Genomic DNA, 9,578 nt, shown 5'->3' with positions numbered 1-9,578 from the left:
AACTGCATAAGTTAAATAATAGTAGCAAAGCAAAAACAAAACAAAAAAAAAAAACAAAAAACAATTTTTTGCTTAGCTCATATTGCAGGTATGTAGGCAAATGTATATCTGCTTAAATTCTGGAAGTATTAAAAATTATTTCCAGCCATCCCACTGCTATGTTCTTATAACACATGGGGGAGACTTAGCCATTTGGAAATCACTGGCTTAAACACCCTGTTGATGCACCTCATGATCTTACCCTGATGCCCCAAAATGCCTTCTAATATTGTGCAAGCCCCAATAATATTATGGCGATCCCTGGATGGGAAAGCTTTTTTTTTTTTTTTTTTTTGGAAAAAAATAGGCTAATAATTATTATTTTCTAGTGTGAGAGATATAAATCAATAAGTATGATATTCCAAATTTGGAAATGTTTTTATAATATTACAACTGTAGGATTTTAAATCATCATTATCTGAGATTTTAAATCATCATTATCTGAGTCAACCATTAAAAATTATTGAAAAAATTGTAGGATATAAAATTTTGCTTAGGCATAGTATTTTTTAATCACTAAATATGTTATTTTTACACTAAGGGGAACAATTTGGAAAGAAAATAAAGACACCATTAATATTGGTGAAGAATAGAACGAATTGCTGAACTTGCTGACTCCTATATTAATTCAAATTCAGTGTCATCAAATTAGAGATGGTTAAATAGACAAAGTGATTCAAAGAAAATGGAAAGACCTTTCCAGATTAGAAGAAAGTAAATAGAAGGAGGATGAGGAAGGATGAGTAGGAAGAGAAGTGGATCCCAGATGGAAGGTTCTGAGGAGTGAAGATATGCCAGGTCCCCAGTGGTTTTCAGTTGAGGTGAAGGTAGGGCAATAACTTCTGAAGGTAACATTCATGGGTATAGTGTTTTACTCTATCAAAACTGTTTCTGCACCATACCAAATTTCACATCCAGCCCAATTATTGTAAAATGCTTTTCAAAACTCACCTTTCTTTTCCATACCCACTCTTAATGAACCATTCTACCTGGTCTTAGTTTTAGTGTTACACAATCCCTCATTTGTTTTCTTGCCTCCTCTGTTTTCAATTCCTTGAGTAAAAGGGAAGATATATTATATGTGAAAAGAGATAAGAGTCATAAAGGTAGTGTGTGTGTATGTGTGTGTATTTGAAAATACACACCTAACATATCAACATACCTAACTCAGTTACAGAAATTGCAGCAAGCCAGATGCTTCTGGGTGATGTTTGTCTCTCTCACCAATCAGTCATGTTCTTTAACTGATCTTTAACATGATCTAAACATGTTCTTCAATGTTGTAAGATAATGGAGATGATGACAAAGACATCTGAGAAGCAATGCAACAGGCTGCTGGGAGGTGGAGAGGGAAAAAAATGAAACAAGATGGGATCAGGGAGGGAGACAAACCATAAGAGACTCTTAATCTCACAAAACAAACAGGGTTGCTGGGGAAGTATGGGGGAGGATGAATAGGGTGGCTGGGTTATGGACATTGGGGAGGGTATGTGCTATGATGAGTGCTGTGAGTTGTATAAGACTGATGATTCACAGACCTGGACCCCTGAAGCAAATAATACATTATATATTAATAAAAAACAAACAAACAAGCAAACAAAATGTATCTTACTAATGCCATACCAAAGTCATCAAGTAGATGAATGGCGTGAATTTGAGAAACAATATTTTTGTTTCCTTATTTTATTTTTCCTAAGGTGGTACTAAGCTGCTTTAAAAATTGAAGTAAAGGAGGGAAAAATGGAATAAAATCCCTAAAAGAAAATCATCAGTTAAATAAAAAATCCTACTGCTAAAAAAAAAAATATGGAATGTGAAAAAGACATTCTTCAATAAATGGAACTGGGAAAACTGGACAGCAAGTATGCAAAAGAATGAAACTTGACCACTTTCTTACACCATACACAAAAATAAACTCAGAATGGATTAAAGACATAAATGCGATACTTGAAAACATTAAAATTGAGAGAACACAGCAGTAACTTTTGTGACATTGACTGTAACATTTTTCTGGATATGTCTCTTGCAGCAATCAAAATAAACTATTGGGACTACGTCAAAATAAAAAACTTCCACACAGGGGCACCTGGGTGGCTCAGTGGTTTAATCCTCTCCCTTCGGCTCAGTCATGATCCCAGGGTCCTGGGATCAATCCCCGCATCAGGCTCTCTGCTCAGCGGAGAGTCTGTTTCCTCCTCTCTCTCTGCCTGCCTCTCGGCTACTTGTGATCTCTGTCTGTCATATAAATAAATAATTAATTCAAAATAAATAAATAAAAGCTTCCGCACAGCAAAGGAAACAGTCAACAAAACTAAAAGACAACCTACTGAATGGGAAAAGGTATTTGTCAATGACATATCCAAAATAGGGTTAGTATCTAAAATATATAAAGAACTTATACAACTCAAAACAAACAAACAAAAAAAACGATCCAATTAAAAAAATGGGCAGAAGTCATGAACAGACATTTTTCCAAAGAAGACATTCAGATAGCCAACAGACATGTGAAAGGATGCTCAACAGCACTCACTCTCAGGGTTAATAGACATCAAAACCACAATGAGATATCACCTCATGCCTGTCAGAATGACTAAAATCAAAAATGCAAAAAACAAGTGATGTAGAGGATGTGGAGAAAAGGAATCTTTGTGCACTGTTAGTGAGAATGCAAACTGGTGCGGCCACTGTGGAAATAGAGTATGGAGCTTCCTCAAAAAATTCAAAATAGAATTACTGTGTGATTCAGTAATTTCCCTACTGTGTATTTGCCCAAAGAATACAAAACATAAATTCCTTAAACCCTTAAACAGATTGATGAAGTCCCAATAGTTCATTTTTACTTTTATTACCCTTGCTTCCAATGATGTGTGTAATAAGAAGTTTGTATGGTAAAGGTCAAAGAGATTTCTGTCTGTGTTCTTCTCTAGGATTTTGATGGTTTCCTGTTTTACATTTAGGTTTGTCATCCATTTTAAGTTTATTTTTGTGTATGGTGTCCAAATTCTTTCTTCTGGATGTTGCTGTCCAATTTTCTTGACACCATTTGTTGAAGAGACTTTTTCCCATTGGATATTCTTTCCTGCTTTGTTGAAGATTAGTTGGGTTGTAGGGACATTTTTTGTGTGTGGATATATATATATTTTTTTAAATTATTCTTATTAATATATAATGTATTGTTTTTCCCAGGGTTACAGGCCTGTGAATCATCAGGCTTACACATTTCACAGCACTCACCATAGCACATACCCTCCTTAATGTCCATAACCTAGCCACCCTATTCTTCCTCTCCCACTCCCTCCCAGAAAATCTGTTTGTTTTGTGAGATTAAGAGTCTCTTATGGGGGACGCCTGGGTGGCTCAGTGGGTTAAAGCCTCTGCCTTTCGCTCAGGTCATGATCCCAGGGTCCTGGGATCGAGCCCCGCATCGGGCTCTCTGCTCGGCAGGGGGCCTGCTTCCTCCTCCTCTCTCTCTCTGCCTGCCTCTCTCCCTACTTGTGATCTCTATCTGTCAAATAAATAAATAAAATCTTTAAAAAAAAAAAGAGTCTCTTATGGTTTGTCTCCCTCCTGATTCCATCTCATTTCATTTTTTCCTGCCCTTCACTCCACAACCTCCTGCCCTGCCTCCCAAATTCCTCACATCAGAGAGATAATACGATAACTGTCTTTCTCTGATTGACCTATTTCACTCACCACAATACCCTCTAGTTCCATCCATGTCATTGCAAATGGCAATATTTTACTTCTTTTGATGGCTGCATAGTACTCAATGATATATATATACAACTTCTTCTTTATCCATTCATCTGTTGATAGACATCTAGGTTCTTTCCATAGTTTGACTATTGTGGTCATTGCTGCTATAAACATTTGGGTGCACATGCCCCTTTGGATCACTACATTTGTATCATTAGTGTATATACCCAGTAGTATGATTGCTGGGTCATAGGGTAGCTCTGTTTTCAACTTTTTGAGGACCTCCAGGCTGTTTTCTAGAGTGGCTGCACCAGCTTACATTCCTACCAACTGTATAGGAGGGTTCCCCTTTCTCTGCATCCTTGTCAGCATCTGTTGTTTCCTGACTTGTTGACTTTAGCCATTCTGACTGGTGTGAGGTGGTATCTCATTGTGGTGTTGATATATATTTCCCTGATGCCAAGTGGAGTTTAGCACTTTTTCATGTGTCTGTTGGTCATCTGGATGTCTTCTTTACAGAAATGTCTGTCCATGTCTTCTGCTCATTTTGTGATTGGATTATTTATTCTTTGGGTGTTGAGTTTGATAAGTTCTTTATACATTTTGTTAACTAGACCTTTATCTGATATGTCATTTTCAAATATCTTCTCCCATTCTCAGTTTTCTTTGGTTTTGTTGACTGTTTCCTTTGCTGGGCAAAAGGTTTTGATCTTGATGAAGGCCCAGTAGTTCATTTTTCTCTTGCTTCCCTTGCCTTTGGCACGTTTCAAAGAAAAAGTTGCTGTGGCTGAGGTTGAAGAGGTTGCTGTCTATGTTCTCCTCAAGGATTTTGATGCATTTCTGTCTCACATTGAGGTCTTTCATCCATTTTGAGTCTATTTTTGTGTGTGGTATAATGAAATGATCCAGTTTCATTCTTCTGAATGTGGCTGTCCAATTTTCCCAATACCATTTGTTGAAGAGACTGTCTTTTTTCCATTGGACATTCTTTCCTACTTTGTCAAAGATTAGTTGACCATAGAGTCGATGGTCTATTTCTGGGCTCTCTATTCTGTCCCATTATCTGTGTTTCTGTTTTTGTACCAGAATCACACTGTCTTGATGACTACAACCTTGTAATAGAGCCTGAAGTCTGGAATTGTGATGCCACCACATTTGGCTTTCTTTCCTTTTTCAAAATTTCTCTGGCTATTCAGGGTCTTTTCTAGTTCCATATAAATTTTAGGATTATTTGTTCCATTTCATTGAAAAAAAATGATGACATTTTGATAGGGATTGTGTTAAATGTGTAGATTTCTATAGGTAGCATAGACATTTTCACAATATTTGATCTTCCAGTCCATGAGCATGGAACATTTTTCCATTTCTTTGTGTCTTCCTCAATTTCCTTCATGAGTACTTTGTAGTTTTCTGAAAACAGATTCCTTGCCTGTTTGGTTAGGTTTATTCCTAGGTATCTTATGGTTTTGGGTGCAATTATAAATGGGATTGGCTCCTTAATTTCTTTTTCTTCTGTCTTGGTATTGGTGTATAGAAATGCAACTGATTTCTGAGCATTGATTGTATGTCCTAACACTTTACCAAATTCCTGTATGAGTTCTAGCAGATTTGGAGTGGAGACTTTTGGGTTTTCCACATAAAATGTCATATCATCAGCAAAGAGTGAGAGTTTGACTTCTTTTTTACCTCTTTAGATGCTTTTAATTTCTTTTTTTGTCTATTGCTGAGGCTACGGCTTCTAGTACTACATTGAATAGCAGTGGTGATAGTGGACATCCCTGCTGTGTTCCTGACCTTAGGGGAAAAGCTCTCAGTTTTTCCCCATTGAGAATGATATTCACTGTGGGTTTTTCACAGATGACTGATGATATTGAGGTATGTACCCTCTATCTCTACACTCTGAAGAGTGTTGGTCATGAAAGTATGCTGTACTTTGTCAAATGCTTTTTTAGCATCTATTGAGAGTATCATATAGTTCTTGTTCTTTCTTTTATTAATATATTGTATCACATTGATTGATTTGCAGATGTTGAATCAAACTTGCAACCCAGGAATAAACCCACTTGATCATGGAGAATAATCCTTTTCATGTCATGTTGGATCCTACTGGCTAGTATTTTGGTGAGAATTTTTGCATTTGTGTTCATCAAGGATATTGGTCTGTAATTCTCCTTTTTGATGGGGTCTTTGTCTGGTTTTGGGATCAAGGTAATGCTGGCCTCATAAAATGAGTTTGGAAGTTTTCCTTCCATTTCTATTTTTGGGAACAGTTTCAGGAACATAAGTATTAATTCTTCTTTAAATGTTTGGGAGAATTCCCCTGGGAAGCACCTGGCCCTGGGCTCTTGTTTGTTGGGAGATTTTTGATGACTGCTTCAATCTCCTTACTGGTTATGGGTCTATTCAGGTTTTCTATTTCTTCTGGTTCAGTTTTGGTAGTTTATATGTCTCTAGGAATGCATTCATTTCTTCCAGATTGTCAAATTTGCTGGGATATAGTTGCTCATAATATGATCTCATAATTGTTTATATTTCTTTGGTGTTAGTTGTGATCTTTCCTCTTTCACTCATGATTTTACTTATTTGGGTCCTTTCTCTTTTGTTTTCGATAAGTCTGGCCAGGGGTTTATCAATCTTATTAATTCTTTCAAAGAATCAACTCCTAGTTTTGTTGATTTGTTCTACTGTTCTTTTGGTTTCTGTTTCATTGATTTCTGCTCTGATCTTTATTTCTCGTCTCCTGCTGGGTTTAGGCTTTCTTTGCTATTCTTCCTCCAGGTCCTTTAGGTGTTGGATTAGGTTGTGTACTTGAGACCTTTCCTGTTTCTTGATAAAGGCTTGTATCACTATATACTTTTCTCTCAGGACTGCCCTTGCTGTGTCCCAAAGATATGGAATAGTTGTGCTTTCATTTTCATTTGTTTCCATGAATTTTTTTAATTCTTCTTTAATTTCCTTGCTGACCCATTCATTCTTTAGTGGGATGCTCTTTAGCCTACATTTATTTGAGTTCTTTCCAACTTTCCTCTTGTGATTGAGTTCTACCTTCAGAGCATTGTGGTCTGAAAATAAGCAGGGAATGATCCCAATCTTTTGGTACTGGTTGAGACCTGATTTGTGACCCAGGATATGATCTCTTCTGGAGAATGTTCCATGTACATTAGAGAAGAATGTGTATTCTGTTGCTTTGGGATGGAATGTTCTGAATATATCTGTGGTGTCCATCTGGTCCAGTGTGTCATTTAAGGCCTTTATTTCTTATTGATCTTTTGCTTGGATGATCTGTACATTTTAAAAGATTTTTTTTAAAAAGGTATTGTTAAGATAGAATAGTTAAAAAACATTAGAAGGGGAAAGAGGAAAAGTTTAAAAATAGTATAAGAAAAAAAATTTAAATAATTTAACTTTGGAAGACTAAAGGGTCATGGGGAAAAAGTCATGAATTATTTGTGTTGCTTTCCCCTAGCTCTGGAGTTCTAATGCTCTCATTGATTAGTGAACCTGGTCTTGGCTGGATGTTCTTGCTGATTTTCTGGGGGAGGGGCCTGATGCAGTGATTCTCAGATGTTTTTGCTGGAGGCAGAAATTCACTGCTCTTGACAGGGGCCAGGCTAATTAATCTGCCTGGGTTTGCTCTGGTAGCTTTTGTTCCATACATCTTTGGTGAATGGGAATGAGAATGGTGGCCTCTAAATCTCCAGCCTATAGGATCTGAGAGCTCATGGTTCCTCTCCTCTTTACACCCTCAGAGAAAAGCAGTCAATCCCTCCCATCTCCCTGGTCTCTGGCCACACTCCATTCTCACCTGGCTTGTGACTGAGTGTTTCTATCTTTGGTGCATGGTCCCATTTGGAGTCTCCAAACCCAGCAGATTCCTGCAGAATGCTCCCATGCCACTCCTCCCAGTGGATGAAGAAGGGGGTCTCTCTGGATCTGCCACTTCTGGGAGTTCCTGCTTGAAAAGCAGTGGCCCGACTGTGCCTTGGATCACAGTTTAAGGTAACCTGGAGCTGAGAGCTCACTCCTTAGCTCTGTCTCTGTACCCCACTTCCCCTCTCTGATACCTGGCAACCATGTCACACTCAAACACCCCCAGTCTTTCTGTGACCCCACGGGTCACAGTATGGACTAAGACCACACTGTCCCTGTGAGGGCTCCATCCCCTGCTTAGCCTCTGGAGTGATGTCCCTCAGTGAAGCAGACTTCTAAATGTTCTGATTTTGTGCTCCACTTCTCCACCACTTTCCAGGAGACAGCACTTCCCCCCACGGTCTATCTTTCCATCATTTCAGATTCATTTTGCATGTCCTACCTTCAGGAAAGTGGTCTCTTTTCTGCTCCTAGAATTTCTGCTCTTCTTCTCTTCTATCACCTGTTGAGTTTGTAGGTGTTCAGAATGGTTTGATAACTATCTAGCTGACCTCCTGGGACCTGGTGATATTTCAGTCTCCTACTCTTCACAATCTTGCTTCCTTTCTCCCGGTTGTATGGACATTTTAACAAAGTTCTCCCAATAAATGAACATGGATTGTCTTTCAATTTCTTTATATCATCTTCAGTTTCTTTCATCAGTGTCTTACAGTTTCCAGAGTACAGGTCTTTCACCTCGTTGCTTAAGTTTATACCTAGGTATTATATTATTTTGTGTATAATCATAAATGGGACCATTTTCTTAATTTTTCTTTCTTCTGCTTCATTATTAGTATATAGAAATGCACTGTGGACACCTGGATGTCTCAGTCTGTTCAGTGTCTGCCTGTGGCTCAGGTCAATCTCAGGGTCCTGGGATTGAGCCCGTGTTGGGGTCCCTGCTCAACAGGAATCTGCTTCTCCCTCTCCCTAGTTCTTTCTGGCCTGCCAGGTCTCTGTAGATAAGTCTGCTGCCAACCTAATATTTCTACCATTGTATGTTATAGACTTCTTGTCCTGAGCTTCTTTCAGGATTTTCTCTTTGTCACTAAGAGTTGTAAGTTTTACTATTAGATGATGGGGCGTGGACTTATTTATTTATTTATTTATTTTTTATTCTGAGGGGAGTTCTCTGTGCCTCCTGGATTTTGATGCTTGTTCCCTTTGCCATATTAGGGAAATTCTCTATTATAATTTGCTCCAATATACCTTCTGCCCCCCCCTTCTTCTTCTGAAATCCCAATTATTCTAACACTGTTTCATCTTATGGTATCACTTGTCTCTCGAATTCTCCCCTCGTGGTGCAGTAGTTGTTTGTCTCTCTTTTGCTCAGCTTCTTTATTCTCCACCATTTAGTCTTCTATATCACTAATTCTCTCTTCTGCCTCATTTATCCTAGCAGTAAGAGCATCCATTCTTGATTGTATCTTATTAATTCCTTTTTTTATTTCAACTTGGTTAAACTTTAGTTCTTTTATTTCTCTGGATAGGGATGTTACTTCTCCAGACAGGGTTTCTCTAATATCCCCCATGCCTTTTTCAAGCTCAGCTAGCACCTTGAGAGTTATCATTCTGAAATCTAGATCTGAAATATTACCAATGTCTGTATTGATTAGGTCCCTAGCCTTTGGTACTACCTCTTGTTCTTTTTTTTTTTTTTTTTGTGGTGAGTTTTTCTACGTTGTCATTTTATCCACGTAAGAATATATGAATGAGAGAGCAAAATACTAAAAGAGTAGCAAAGACCCCAGAAAAATGTATGCTAACCAAATCAGAAGAGACCCCCCAAACTGGGGGGAGAAGAATAGAGGTAAAAAGTAATAGAAAAAAAAATATATATATATACATACATACATACATACATGTGACTGGTGAATACAACAGAGCCACCCACTTGATTTTGGGTGTATTTTGATCTCTTAGAAGGAAATACC

The sequence above is a fragment of the Meles meles genome, chromosome 10 (genome assembly GCF_922984935.1).
Source record: "Meles meles chromosome 10, mMelMel3.1 paternal haplotype, whole genome shotgun sequence".
Classification (NCBI taxonomy): domain Eukaryota; kingdom Metazoa; phylum Chordata; class Mammalia; order Carnivora; family Mustelidae; genus Meles; species Meles meles.
Note: the sequence above shows the minus strand (reverse complement) of the source record.